Below are 14960 nucleotides of genomic sequence, written 5' to 3'. Positions count from 1 at the left end.
CTCAAATAGTCACTGGCTCTCTCTCTGCTCTACCCACAGGACGGCAAGTGACTAGAAGCCTAAGCCCCTGACAAGAGGAACCCTTTGTTGAAGTTTTGCCCCGTTTTCCCCTTTCCCGAACTCTTTAAATAAAAGACAATTTAAGTTTATGGTGAAGCTGTCTCTGAGCCTCTTATTTTATTGTGAATCTGTACCTATTCTCCCCTGGGTTGCCACATAACCACTAAGTCAAAGGGATATCCCTATGGCTAGGGGGAGATATTTAAGCAATAAGCCACGAGAGGTCTCAGGTTACCGGGTATTTTACACTGGCTGGGGGCCAAAATGGAAGAGGGAAAAGAAATACAACCGCCTCCGCGGTCTTTGAAAGCAAGAGTTTGGAAATACTTTGGGTTTTACCATGAATCCGGCATTAAGAAAGGGCTTGACAATTGATATACCAAAACAACCCTTGCTTAGCACGACCGACCTGGCTGGATATATTAGTCAGTGCCTAGCTCAGGTCCATAACTCTAAATGCAACGCATTAGACTAGAGCTATGGACCAGAGCTAGTCAGTGGCCTCACTGGCCTGCATAACGAGCAACATAAAAAAAGGAAAGATCCCCCCACCATCTCCTTCCACCACGCCGAGGTGTGTCCGATGTTCTGTCTGAACTGAAGCAGTCAGAGCCAAGGAGAATGTTATATTACTGATGTTCTGTCTGAACTGAAGCAGTCAAAGCCAAGGAGTATGTTACACTCACATGATAGAACAGCAAGATAGTCTGTCTGTCCATCCATTCACAAAATTAATTGACTATCTATCTATCTATCTGCATACCAAACTAATAGTCTATCAGTATAAAAACAAATTGATTATATAGATTATATAAAAAAATAAATGATCTTACTCTTGGATTTAACCTTTGTGTGTTTAAATCATTCAGTTGATAAAACCTTTACAATTATACAAGCTTTTTACTAAATGTACTCTGCTTTCATGCCAGAAGACTGGAGTAGATCATGCTAAAATTCTATTTAATTGTTTTTAATAAAATAAAATAAAAACTGCTTTAGAATCGAAAAAAAAATAAAAAAAATAATCGAGAATCAGTAACCAGTAACCAGCCAATCAGAATCAAGTATTGGGACTACCCGTTTTAGAATAAGACTTTTAGGTCACCAGGCTAAGGTTCTGGCCACTCTGCTACAGATCTACAAGCTTACAACGCATCACAAAGTGACACATTGTAAGCTTGTAGATCTGCTATTTCTGGAAAATGTTTGAAAATGCATGAATGTTTTCATTTCAAATATGGACACGATTATGACGACAATGACGATTATGCAAAAATATTTGCGCTTATCTAAAAATAATCGCGATTAGACGATTATGTAACAACTGCGACGGAGCTACCTGCACCTGAACCCGCAGGATCCCTGGAGGAGGAGGAGGAGGAGGAGGAGGAGGAGGCACTCCCGGTCCTGACGACAACCTTCTTCTTCTCCTCCGCGATCCGCTTGACCCTCTCCCTCCCTTCCTTGGGAGAGAGGACGGCGGAGAGCAGGCGGAGAGCAGGCCCGCGCCACCAGGGGAACAGATGGACCACGCCGGCGGTCGCCCCCCCGCCCCCCCCCCCCGCCGCCGCGGGGGCTTATGGTGCACGCGTGGCCGGGAGAGCGTCGCCCACCAGGAGCGGGATGGCGGGGGGACAGGGGGGGGGGGGACAGGAGGAGGAGGAGCGGGGTCATTGCGGTGGTGGTGGTGGTGGTAGCTGCCCGTTAGCATGTAGCGCACCAGGCTGACCCACGACGGGTGGCTGGGAGGGAACACAAATTAAAAGATAAGGCAAAGAGAAAGTAGACCGACTCTCATACGTGATCCTCCAAAATATAAATAATAGCAAAGAAAAATAAAAATAAAAGTACAATACAAAAGCTTAAGGAAAACTAACTGAAACTGTAACTGTAACCTCTGTAGACACACACACACAATTCCCCTGTCTTGTAAAACCTCACACATAAAACCACTACCCAAAATCCAATGTCCAAAAGAACATAAGGATTATAGGCCCATAGCTCTCACTTCAGTGATTATGAAATCACTTGAAAGAATACTGTTTAATACAACATCTTGTCAGTATAACCAAAGACAAATTCGACCCCAGTCAGTTTGCCTATAAAAAAGGGTTGCGGTACAGAGGATGCGGTTGTCACACTGGTCCACGGAATTACAAAACGCATAGATAAGTCAAATAAGAATCATGCGAGAGTGCTATTCTTAGACTTTTCTTCAGCTTTCAACACAATACAGTCTGATATACTAGTGTCAAAAATGGTACAGTTGGAACTGAATCCATACTTAATTCACTGGTATGCTTATTTTCTTACTAACAGAGTACAGAGGGTGAAGGTGAACACAACCCTCTCATCAGCATTAACTACTAATGTTGGTGCTCCCCAGGGGTGTGTGAGCTCATCTGTACTTTTCACCCTCTATACTGACAGCTGTCGTATTGAGGAATGCCTGTCTGAATGTCGCACTGACACACCAGACCAATACATTCTAAAATACTCGGATGATACAATTTTGATTTCTCTCCTAGATAGTTCCAGTGATCCTGGACTGCACCAACACAGAGTAATTTTTTTTATTTTTTTATTTAGCGAATGCAAAGTCCTTAAGCCAAACGGTTGCCTCCTGGTCTGCTGTGTGGAGGGTAATTAATCCTCCTTCCAGTCTTTGGAGAGGACAAACTTCTATGATGTGCTTCATAGTTTGCTCCTCACCACATGCACACAGTGGGCTTGGGCTACTGCCCCATTTGTGGAGGCTGGCCAAGCAAGGGCCATGTCCAGTCCTGAATCTATTGAGCGTAGACCACTGTCTCCTTGGGAGGGTGGTGCCAGGGACCTGTTGGTTGGGGTCTGACACCAGGTGTTTGTTTGGGACCTCATTGGACTCCCATTCCCTTTTCCAAGCTGATTTGATGGTGAAGTCAGCTGATGGGGGGTTCCTCCAAATAGGTCGTCTCGATGGGAGTCGAGCAGTGGGTGGGTTGAATATGTCTGCATGGATTGGTAGGTGGGGAGAGTCTTTGACCTTTTGAAGCATCCTTTGAGAGACTGCTGCTCGCCGGATGTGTGGGGGTGCTATGTTTGATAATACTGGGAGCCAGGGGAGTGGTGTGGAGCGAATAGTCCCGGTTATGGTTCTCATGGTGGTATTGAGCTGGGTGTCCACTTGGTGTTTGTGTGATGACCTAGACCAGACAGGGGCACAATATTCTGCTGCGGAGTATGACAGGGCCAGTGCTGAGGTGCGCAGTGTGGAGGCTGCCGCCCCCCATTTTGCACCAGCAAGTTTGCAGAGCAGATTGTTTCTGGACTTCACCTTAGCTGCCGTCCCTTTTAGGTGTTCCTTGAAGGACAGAGTTCTGTCGAGGGTCACAAGGAGGAGGATGGAGGACAATGGATCAGCGTTCACGCCGCGTCCTCCGTCAGTACCCGGGCTTGCCCGGGGAAACTAATGATCCCAACAGCAGACTAAATTCTAAGAGACGACGCCTGAGAGCCAAGTCAAAGTCAAAATGTTTTCATCATCTTCATGTTTCACTGATAGTAATGTCTCTGTTGAACCACCATCCTCCTCTGATCTTTGAAGTAGCTCATCATGTTCCTCTTTAATCTGTAGAGACTCTGGTTCCTCTTTGATCAGACTGGAGGTTCTCTCCTCTTGTTCTCCTTTAATCTGTGGATACTCTGGTTCCTCTTTGATCAGACTGGAGGTTCTCTCCTCTTGTTCTCCTTTAATCTGTGAATACTCTGGTTCCTCTTTGATCAGACTGGAGGTTCTCCCCTCCTGTTCTCCTTTAATCTGTAGAGACTCTGGTTCATCTTTGATAAGATTGGAGGTTATCTCCTCCTGTTCTTTTTTAATCTGTGGAGACACTGGTTCCTCCTGGACCAGACTGGAGGTTCTCTCCTGCTGCTGCTCAGGGAATACCTCCTCTTTACACACAAGGGGGTGTATGGAGTCTAGACAGAAGATACAGAGGAGAAACACATCATTACATGTTTGAACATGAACTCTTGCTGTTAGTTCCATACCTGCCCTAGTGTTGTTTTGATTTCAGTGTGAAGTGTCATGCAAATGAGTTTACTTCAACAATGCTTCATTTCTAAAACAAGTATCTCCTTGTTTCTCAAATGTAAATTATCATTTGCTATACAACCCTATTGCTATCAGATGTATCCTCTGTTGTTTTAGAGTGCAACACGTTTAATGAGTTAGCTTACTTTAAACAGTTTATGATTATTCATGGTCAACATTTAAATACATTATTCCTTACTACTTGATTCTGTTGTTAATGCTAGTTTAACAGTCACACTAACATGAATGGGGGAAAATACAACTAGAATACTATTGACTATTATCAATGCAACATTTTCACCATTTAATAAATAATGGTGAAAATAGTAGTGAAGGTTTTACCAACCTGCTCTGTGTAGTTTGACGATTGGTTGTAAAACCATATCCAGCGTTGGCGGTCAGTTTCTTGCATGATGTGGAAAGCTTCATCCTCGTACTCTGTTAGAATTCTTCCAACGACCCCAAATATCTCTTCAGCAGCAGCAGATAGTCTCTGGTTGACCAAGGACTTCAATGTTTGTAGTAAAGCCATAACTCAAAACCTGCCCAAACAAACTGACAAAACTAGATCTATTTTTAAAGAGTGAAAGTACTAAAGTTTAAAGTAGAACTAATACGAAATGCTTCAGCTAGTGTAGAAAGGAGAAGTTCAGCTCTTATAACTAGCAGAGATTAAATTGAATCCAAGCAGAATAAACTCTTGTTAAATACTAAAAGAGGGCCCTGATGGTCCAATCACTGCTCCCAACAACAAGGCAATTCAATGAGTTTTATATCAAACATTAAGCAAATTAAACATATCAGATTCAGTAAAACAAATAAAAATAAAGTAAAAGCTGCATTATGTAACTTTCCTATTCTACCCCGTATTTGAACCTTGTTGCCTTAATTGAACACATATTCAGGACACAGATCAAAATGGAACAAAAATAATTTAAATAAATGAAATGTCAGTGTAGAATAATAATGACACAATCTCAATGAAAGGCAGCAGCAAACAGGCATGCATGTTTTTTGCTGTGATAAAAAGAACAGAGTTGTTGCAGAGCTTCGTTGTAGCAGCGTTCTGAATGAGCTGCAATCACCTGGTATATTTTAGGGACATCTGTAAAACACTGGTACTGTAGTCAAGACTACTATTGGACATTTTTCTAGATTCCGGTTGGATATGCATATACAATCTGACTTTGACGGTGCTAATGTGTCTGGTTAAAGTTCTGGGGCCATGACTAATTATACCCGAATAAGACCGGGAATTTTTGGGGTTTTTTTGTCCATTACTTGGCTCAATGGTCCATCATGTTTGTCCACTTCTGATTTCCCAAACCTTTTCAGCTTGACACCAAAAGATACATATCTCGCATGGAAATATACTTACAACATGATGTATTATTTTGTATGGGATAAATTCATGATTGATCCTCTCAAGCCCTATTTTATATGTTGTAGATGATGAAAATAGCCGATCTAGAAGCTGAGAACATGTTGTAAATGTTCCACCTGTAATCAAAATAGGAAGAAAGTAGTTTTAGTAGTTTTGACATGTTCTGCACATCACTTTTAACTTGATATGATGGACTCAATAGTCCATCATATCAAGACTAACTGGAAAATAAGCATGGAGAGACAATCGAGCCTGTCTTGCATTTAAAGGGCATTTGTTTGGGAAACAAGAAACACTTTTTTCGTGTAATATGTGTTTTTAGATATTGTAGTATTTCAAAGTGCCAATGATGTCATGGACACTGGTCTCACTTCCTTCCTGAAGTACATGTCTTGACCCATGTCTTCTAACACGGTAGATAATGGTGGAATTCCCGTATCCTACGACTAGAAATAATAATGCACTGGTATTGTATAGTAAAAAATTAAATATAAAAAAATGTTTAATTCATACCATACATAGTTTTAACCATCATCACAGTATGACTATGGGATGTGTCACCATCCTTGCACACAATAGAAAATTAAGCATTTCTTATTATACACTAGGTCTATCAATGTAGTCACATGTTAAGTACAATGGACAGTATGCACTCTGTAACATTAGGACTTACTCCTGTCATGTCCAATGTAGAAAGTTCAAGTAAAATATGTGTAGACTGTTTAATTTAATTAATACTTCCCTAATGAACTCACAAAAGATGTGTAGCTGTCAACCCTTTATTTGAAAAAGAAGAAATAGCGGACAGTCTTTTTTACAGAGTAGGCCTAAACATGTTCTGTTACAATTTTATGAATACAACATAATACAGATAATCTAAACATATAATCAAACTAAGTCATTGACATGCACTATGATGATAATGTATGAGTCCTCATGTGTGATTTTAGACTACCCTTTTGACTACAGCCCTTGCCACAAACTGTACACGTAAAGGGCTTTATCCCTGTGTGAGTCTTCATGTGTCGTTTTAGATCACACTTTAGAGTACAGCCCTTGCCACAAACTGTACACGTAAAGGGCTTTTCCCCTGTGTGAGTAATCATGTGTTGTTTTAGATTCCCAGTATGAGTACAACCCTTGCCACAAACTGTACACATGAAGGGCCTTTCCCCTGTATGAGTCCTCATGTGTACTTTTAATTTCCCATTACGACTATCCCTGTGTGAGTCATCGTGTGTCGTTTTAGATCACACTTTAGAGTACAGCCCTTGCCACAAACTGTACACGTAAAGGGCTTTTCCCCTGTGTGAGTCATCATGTGTTGTTTTAGATTCCCAGTATGAGTACAACCCTTGCCACAAACTGTACACGTGAAGGGCCTTTCCCCTGTGTGAGTCATCATGTGTGATTTTAGACTACCCTTTTGACTACAGCCCTTGCCACAAACTGTACATGTAAAGGGCTGTTCCCCTGTGTGAGTCATCATGTGTCGTTTTAGATCACCCTTTTGACTACAGCCCTTGCCACAAACTGTACACGTAAAGGGCTTTTCCCCTGTGTGAGTCATCATGTGTCGTTTTAGATCACCCTTTTGAATACAGCCCTTGCCACAAACTGTACACATAAAGGGCTTTTCCCCTGTATGAGTCATCATGTGTACCTTTAATGCCCCATTATGAATACAGCCCTTGCCACATACTGTACACGTAACGGGCTTTTCCCCTGTGTGAGTCATCATGTGTCGTTTTAGATCACCCTTTTCTCTACAGCCCTTGCCACAAACTGTACATGTAAAGGGTGTTCTGCCTGAATGAATCATTGCATGCTTCGTCAGATTTCCCTTTAGGCTAAACATTTTGCCACAATCTGCACAACTAAAACATTTCTTACCTGTGTGACTCCTCATGGAGTGACTTTCTTTTGATGATTTGAGGTCATGGATCAGCTTGTTGCTCAAAGACAAACTATTTCCTCCCATGTGTTGTGTATTGTGCGATTTCAGTGTGTTTAAACCAGACTGGTCATCCGTGGTCTCATCCCACTCATCACTGTCTTCATTGATGTCAGATTCAGAACAGTGTGAAGAGTGGAGCTGATCATCATTAGTTGGTTGTGATGGTCCACAGTCCTCTACATCAGATTGTGTTTCCATGCTTTTAGATGAGGTGCTGGCTACAGGTTCTGTTAGCATGTTTTCATCATCTTCATGTTTCACTAATAGTAATGTCTCTGTTGATCCACCATCCTCCTCTGATCTTTGAAGTAGCTCATCGTGTTCCCCTTTAATCTGTGGATACTCTGGTTCCTCTTTGATCAGACTGGAGGTTATCTCCTCCTGTTCTCCTTTAATCTGTAGAGATTCTGGTTCATCTTTGATCAGACTGGAGGTTATCTCCTCTTGTTCTACTTTAATCTGTAGAGACTCTGGTTCATCTTTGACAAGACTGGAGGTTCTCTCCTCCTGTTCTCCATTAATCTGTAGAGATTCTGGTTCATCTTTGATCAGACTGGAGGTTATCTCCTGCTGCTGCTCAGGGAATACCTCCTCTTTACACACAAGGGGGTGTATGTAGTCTAGACAGAAGATACAGAGGAGAAACACATCATTACATGTTTGAACATGAACTCTTGCTGTTAGTTCCATACCTGCCCTAATGTTGTTTTGATTTCAGTGTGAAGTGTCATGCAAATGATTTTACTTCAACAATGCTTCATTTCTAAAACAAGCATCTCCTTGTCTCTCAAATGTAAATTATCATTTGCTATACAACCCTATTGCTATCAGATGTATCCTCTGTTGTTTTAGAGTGCAACACGTTTAATGAGTTAGCTTACTTTAAACAGTCTATGATTATTCATGGTCAACATTTAAATACATTATTCCTTACTACTTGATTATGTTGTTAATGCTAGTTTAACAGTCACACTAACATGGATGGGGGGAAATACAACTAGAATACTATTGACTATTATCAATGCAACATTTTCACCATTTAATAAATAATGGTGAAAATAGTAGTGAAGGTTTTACCAACCTGCTCTGTGTAGTTTGACGATTGGTTGTAAAACCATATCCAGTAGTCTGCGTTGGCGGTCAGTTTCTTGCTTGATGTGGAAAGCTTCATCCTCGTACTCTGTTAGAATTCTTCCAACGACCCCAAATATCTCTTCAGCAGCAGCAGATAGTCTCTGGTTGACCAAGGACTTCAATGTTTGTAGTAAAGCCATAACTCAAAACCTGCCCAAACAAACTGATACTAGATATATTTTTAAAGAGCGAAAATCTAAAGAACTAAAGTTTAAAGTAGAACCAAAACTAAAACGAAATGCTTCAGCTAGTGTAGAAAGGAGAAGTTCAGCTCTTAACAACTAGCAGAGATTAAAGTGACTCCAAGCAGAAGAAACTCTTGTTAAATACTAACAGAGGGCCCTGATGGTCCAATCAGAGTGAGGGGGCGGGACACAAAACTGGCCAATCACTGCTCCCAACAACAATGCAATTCAATGAGTTTTATATCAAACACTAAGCAAACGAAACATTATATCAGATTCAGTAAAACAAATAAAAATAAAGTAAAAGCTGCGTTATGTAACTTTCCTATTCTACCCCGTATTTGAACCTTGTTGCCTTAACACATTGTTTGCTACAGTTTTTTATTTTCTCGGGCTTGGTGGTGCTGAGCGATTAACATTGGACTTTTGAACTTTTTCGGGGCCCACAGCGAGGGGCCTCTTATAGCGAGAATAACACCGCATAAATCAAAAGAAAGCCTAACTTGTCCACTTAAATTTAAAAAAAGATCATGATTTTACCATCTTCCATTCTGGAGATATTTACCTTTTTCTAACACCTGCTTTTGCCTGCACGCTGCTCGCTTGAAAAAACAGCAGAGTTATGGAAGGTTGAAGTTGACAGACATTGACAGACAGATATAAAAATGAACACAAATAATATCATATACATACTGCACATTGAATGAAAGCCCTGAATGTCTACTTTTAGGAGGAAAACAAATACACGTTGATCCCATGTACAGTTTGTCAGTAATTGACTATTGAATGCAGCTTGCGCCCACCAGAGAGAACTTCAGAGAAGGCATGGACCTGAAGAACTATTATTCACAAAATAAGGCCTATAGCGACATGTACATACTATATACCGTATGAAACAAAAGACTCTGCTTTCATAAGAAAAAAACGAATACTGTAATAATAATAATAAATCACACCCCTGTGAAGTGAGCAGTGCAACATTGCACTGCTTTCAGAACCATTATCACCTGTCCATTAACAATGGGACAGTCATGCTCCTAAACATTCCACAACATTCACAACCCATGTCTTCTAACACGGTAGATAAAGGTGGAATTCCCGTATCCTACGACTAGAAATAATAATGCACTGGTATTGTACAGTAAAAATAAAATATAAAAAAAAGTTTCATTCATACCATACAATTGTCAGATAACATATCAACTCATGTCCACAACTATTATTTTGTCATAGTTTTAACCATCATCACAGTATGACTATGGGATGTGTCACCATCCTGAAGAAAATGAAGCATCTCTTATTATACACTAGGTCTATCAATGTAGTCACAGGTTAAGTACAATGGACAGGATGCACTCTGTAACATTAGGACTTACTCCTGTCGTGTTCAATGTAGAAAGTTCAAGTAAAATATGTGTAGACTGTTTAATTTAATTAATACTTTCCTAATGAACACACAAAATATGTGTAGCTGTCAACCCTTTATTTGAAAAAGAAGAAATTGCGGACAGTCTTTTTTACAGAGTAAACATGTTCAGTTACAATTTTATGAATACAACATAATACAGATAATCTAAACATATAATCAAACTAAGTCATTGAAATACACTATGATGATAAGTCAACACAGAGACAAGTTACGATTGCACCACTAGTCCGTGAATATTAATGAATGTGACATTGTAATTGCAGAAAAATATAACAATATGAGAAGCAGCTGCTTCTCATATTGTTATATCAATATCAGCAGGTCATTATGCCAGTTGAAAATTGATTAAAATAATTTATGTATAGTCCATAATGTTTAATGTATCTAGCTGGACTAAACTGAATAATTTACATTACGTGTCAACATAATGCCTTATTTGAAGAAGAAAAAACACTCATCATTTAACAGCTTTTTCCTCTTTATGACACGTCTTCATGTGTATTTTTAATTGCCCATTATGAGTACAACCTTTGCCACAAACTGTACACGTAAAGGGCCTTTCCCCTGTATGAGTCACCATGTGTCGTTTTAGATTACTCATTCGACTACATTCTTTGCCACAAACTGTACACATAAAGGGCCTTTCCCCTGTATGAGTCCTCAAGTGTGATTTTAGTTCACCCTTTTGACTAAAGCCCTTGCCACAAACTGTACATGTAAAGGGATGTTCCCCTGTGTGAGTCATCATGTGTCGTTTTAGATCACACTTTTGAGTAAAGCCCTTGCCACAAACTGTACACGTAACGGGCTTTTCCCCTGTATGAGTCCTCATGTGTACTTTTAATGACCCATTATGACTATAGCCCTTGCCACAAACTGTACACGTAAAGGGCTTTTCCCCTGTGTGAGTCATCATGTGTTGTTTTAGATTCCCAGTATGAGTACAACCCTTGCCACAAACTGTACACGTAAAGGGTCTTTCCCCAGTGTGAGTAATCATGTGTGTTTTTAGACTACCCTTTTGACTAAAGCCTTTGCCACACACTGTGCAAACAAATGGCCTTTCCCCTGAATGAATCATTGCATGCATCTTCAGATTTGCCTTTAGGCTAAACATTTTGCCACAATCTGCACAACTAAAACATTCCATAACTGTGTGACTCCTCATGGAGTGACTTTCTTTTGGTGATTTGAGGTCATGGAGCAGCTTGTTGCTCAAAGACAAACTATTTCCTCCCATGTGTTGTGTATTGTGCGATTTCAGTGTGTTTAAACCAGACTGGTCATCCGTGGTCTCATCCCACTCATCACTGTCTTCAGTGATGTCAGATTCAGAACAGTGTGAAGAGAGGAGCTGGTCATCACTAGTTGGTTGTGATGGTCCACAGTCATCTACATCAGATTGTGTTTCCATGCTTTTAGATGAGGTGCTGGCTACAGGTTCTGTTAGCATGTTTTCATCATCTTCATGTTTCACTGATAGTAATGTCTCTGTTGATCCACCATCCTCCTCTGATCTTTGAAGTAGCTCATCATGTTCCTCTTTAATCTGTAGAGACTCTGGTTCCTCTTTGATCAGACTGGAGGTTCTCTCCACTTGTTCTCCTTTAATCTGTGGATACTCTGGTTCCTCTTTGATCAGACTGGAGGTCCTCTCCTCTTGTTCTCCTTTAATCTGTGGAGACACTGGTTCCTCCTGGACCAGACTCCTGGACCAGGTTCTTTCCTGCTGCTGCTCAGGGAATACCTCCTCTTTACACACAAGGGGGTGTATGGAGTCTAGACAGAAGATACAGAGGAGAAACACATCATTACATGTTTGAACATCAACTCTTGCTGTTAGTTCCATACCTGCCCTAGTGTTGTTTTGATTTCAGTGTCATGCAAATTATTTTACTTCAACAATGCTTAATTTCTAAAACAAGTATCTTGTTTCTCAAATGTAAATTATCATTTGCTATACAACCCTATTGATATCAGATGTATCATCTGTTGTTTTAGAGTGCAACACGTTTAATGAGTTAGTTTAAACAGTTTATGATTATTCATTGTCAACATTTAAATGCATTATTCCTTACTACATGATTCTATTGTTGATGCTAGTTTAACAGTCACACTAACATGAATGGGGGGAAATACAACTTGAATACTATTGACTATTATCAATGCAACATTTTCACCAGATCCTCTTCCATTCAAAATAGTCACCATTGCCATTTAAGAAATCATGGTGAAAATAGTAATAGTAGTGAAGGTTTTACCAACCTGCTCTGTGTAGTGACGATTGGTTGTAAAACCATATCCAGTAGTCTGCGTTGGTGGTCAGTTTCTTGCTTGATGTGGAAAGCTTCATCCTCGTACTCTGTTAGAATTCTTCCAATGACCCCAAATATCTCTTCAGCAGCAGCAGATAGTCTCTGGTTGACCAAGGACTTCAATGTTTGTAGTAAAGCCATAACTCAAAAAGTGAAATCTAAAGTACTAAAGTTTAAAGTAGAACCAAAACTAAAACGAAATGCTTCAGTTAGTGTAGAAAGGAGAAGTTCAGCTCTTAACAACTAGCAGAGATTAAAGTGACTCCAAGCTGAAGAAACTCTTGTTAAATACTAACAGAGGGCCCTAATGGTCCAATCAGAGTGAGGGGGCGGGACACAAAACTGGCCAATCACTGCTCCCAACAACAAGGCAATTCAATGAGTTTTATATCAAACATTAAGCAAATTAAAAATGTTATCGGATTCAGTAAAACAAATAAAAATAAAGTAAAAGCTGCATTATGTAACTTTCCTATTCTACCCCGTATTTGAACCTTGTTGCCTTAATTGAAAACATATTCAGGACACAGAGCAAAATGGAACAAATTTAAATAAATTAAATGTCAGTGTAGAATAATATTGACACAATCTCAATGAAAGGCAGCAGCAAACAGGCATGCATGTTTTTAGCTGTGATAAAAAAGAACAGAGTTGTTGCAGAGCTGCAGTTTTCGGGGAGTTTATTCCAGATATGTTACACATTAATCTGAATACTATGTTTTAATTCTAGGGTCATAAAGCAAACCTTTACCAGGTGACTTTAGATGTATGAACTGGTGGCACCTACGCAAGACCCCTGCTTTATAGACCAGCGGTAGTATTTTGAAAATATATTATTTGACACACATGAAGCCAGTGTTAAGGTTTAAGAGCTTCAACTAGTGATGATATCAGCTCCCCTCTTCACACTGTTCTGAATGGGCCAATCAGATTGAGTGTGGCGGGACACACCAATAACTAAACGGGCCAATCACTGCTCACAACAAAATCTAAAGGTACAGCAGCGTTATGTAACTTTCCTAATCTACCCTGGATTTGAACGGAAATGAAGATAATTTAAATGAATTATATACATTGTCAGTGTAGAATAACAATTCGCAATGAAAGGATTTTATATAACAGAGTTGTTACAGAGCTGCAGTTTTCAGGGAGTTTGTTCCAGATATATGACACATTGAACTGAATACTATGTTTTTTCTAGGATCATAAAGCAAATCTTTCCCAAATGACCATAGAGGTATGAATAGTTGATGATATAACACACGATCAGATGACCCAAAACATGCTGTATAGACCAACAGTAGTATAGTACAGTAGTATAGTATTTTAAAATCATTATTTGACACACAGCGACCCAGTGTTATAAGATTTAAGAACTGATGTTCAACTTTCTTTATATTTCTGAAGACATTCAGTATTCTGAATGAACTTCAGTCATCAGACTCTGTTACATAAAACATCTGTTGGAAATAAAACATTGAATCTGACTTTGATGGTGATATTGTGACTGTTAAAGTTCTGAGTCCATTATCTGGCTCAATGGTCCATCATGTTTGTCCACTTCTGATTTCCCAAACCTTTTCAGCTTGACACCAAAATATACATATCTCGCATGGAAATATACTTACAAAATGATGTATTATTTTGTATGGGATAAAGTCATGATTGATCCTCTCTCAAGCCCTATTTTATATGTTGTAGATGATGAAAATAGCCGATCTAGAAGCTGAGAACATGTTGTAAATGTTCCACCTGTCATCAAAATAGGAAGAAAGTAGTTTTAGTAGTTTTGACATGTTCTGCACATCACTTTTAACTTGATATGATGGACTCAATAGTCCATCATATCAAGACTAACTGGAAAATAAGCATGGAGAGAAAATCGAGCCTGTCTTGCATTTAAAGGGCATTTGTTTGGGAAACAAGAAACACTTTTTTCGTGTAATACGTGTTTTTATATATTGTAGTATTTCAAAGTGCCAATGATGTCATGGACACTGGTCTCACTTCCTTCCTGAAGTGTTGTCTCAAAATGAGAGCCCTCGCCCTCTCCACAAGTGCAGCAAAGCATTATGGTCATTGTAGTAATCCACCAGTGTCCATGACATCACAGACACTTTGAAATACTAAAATGTCTAAAAGCACAAATGTTCCACATAAACCCACCAGGAAAGATATGGTTGCAAAATGGCTGAAGTGGCCCTTTAAACATGCATGTGTGAAATGTCTATTTGACCATGAGAGAATGACTTCATACAATGACTATTGCTGTGTGCAGTGGGTGCAGTGAATTTAGGATTCGGAATGTGACAAATAGCTCAAGTTTCCTTTGTCACCTATCAGATGTTGTCACAGGGATGCTAAGTATTTTCCAGTCTAAATGATTTAAATGCAAATGATCCCCAATCCTATACATGTAAA

Source organism: Protomyctophum parallelum (genome assembly GCF_964188405.1).
Source record: "Protomyctophum parallelum genome assembly, chromosome: 1".
NCBI classification, from domain to species: Eukaryota; Metazoa; Chordata; class Actinopteri; order Myctophiformes; family Myctophidae; genus Protomyctophum; species Protomyctophum parallelum.
The sequence above is the reverse complement of the archived record's forward strand: the minus strand, read 5'-3'. Positions refer to the sequence as shown.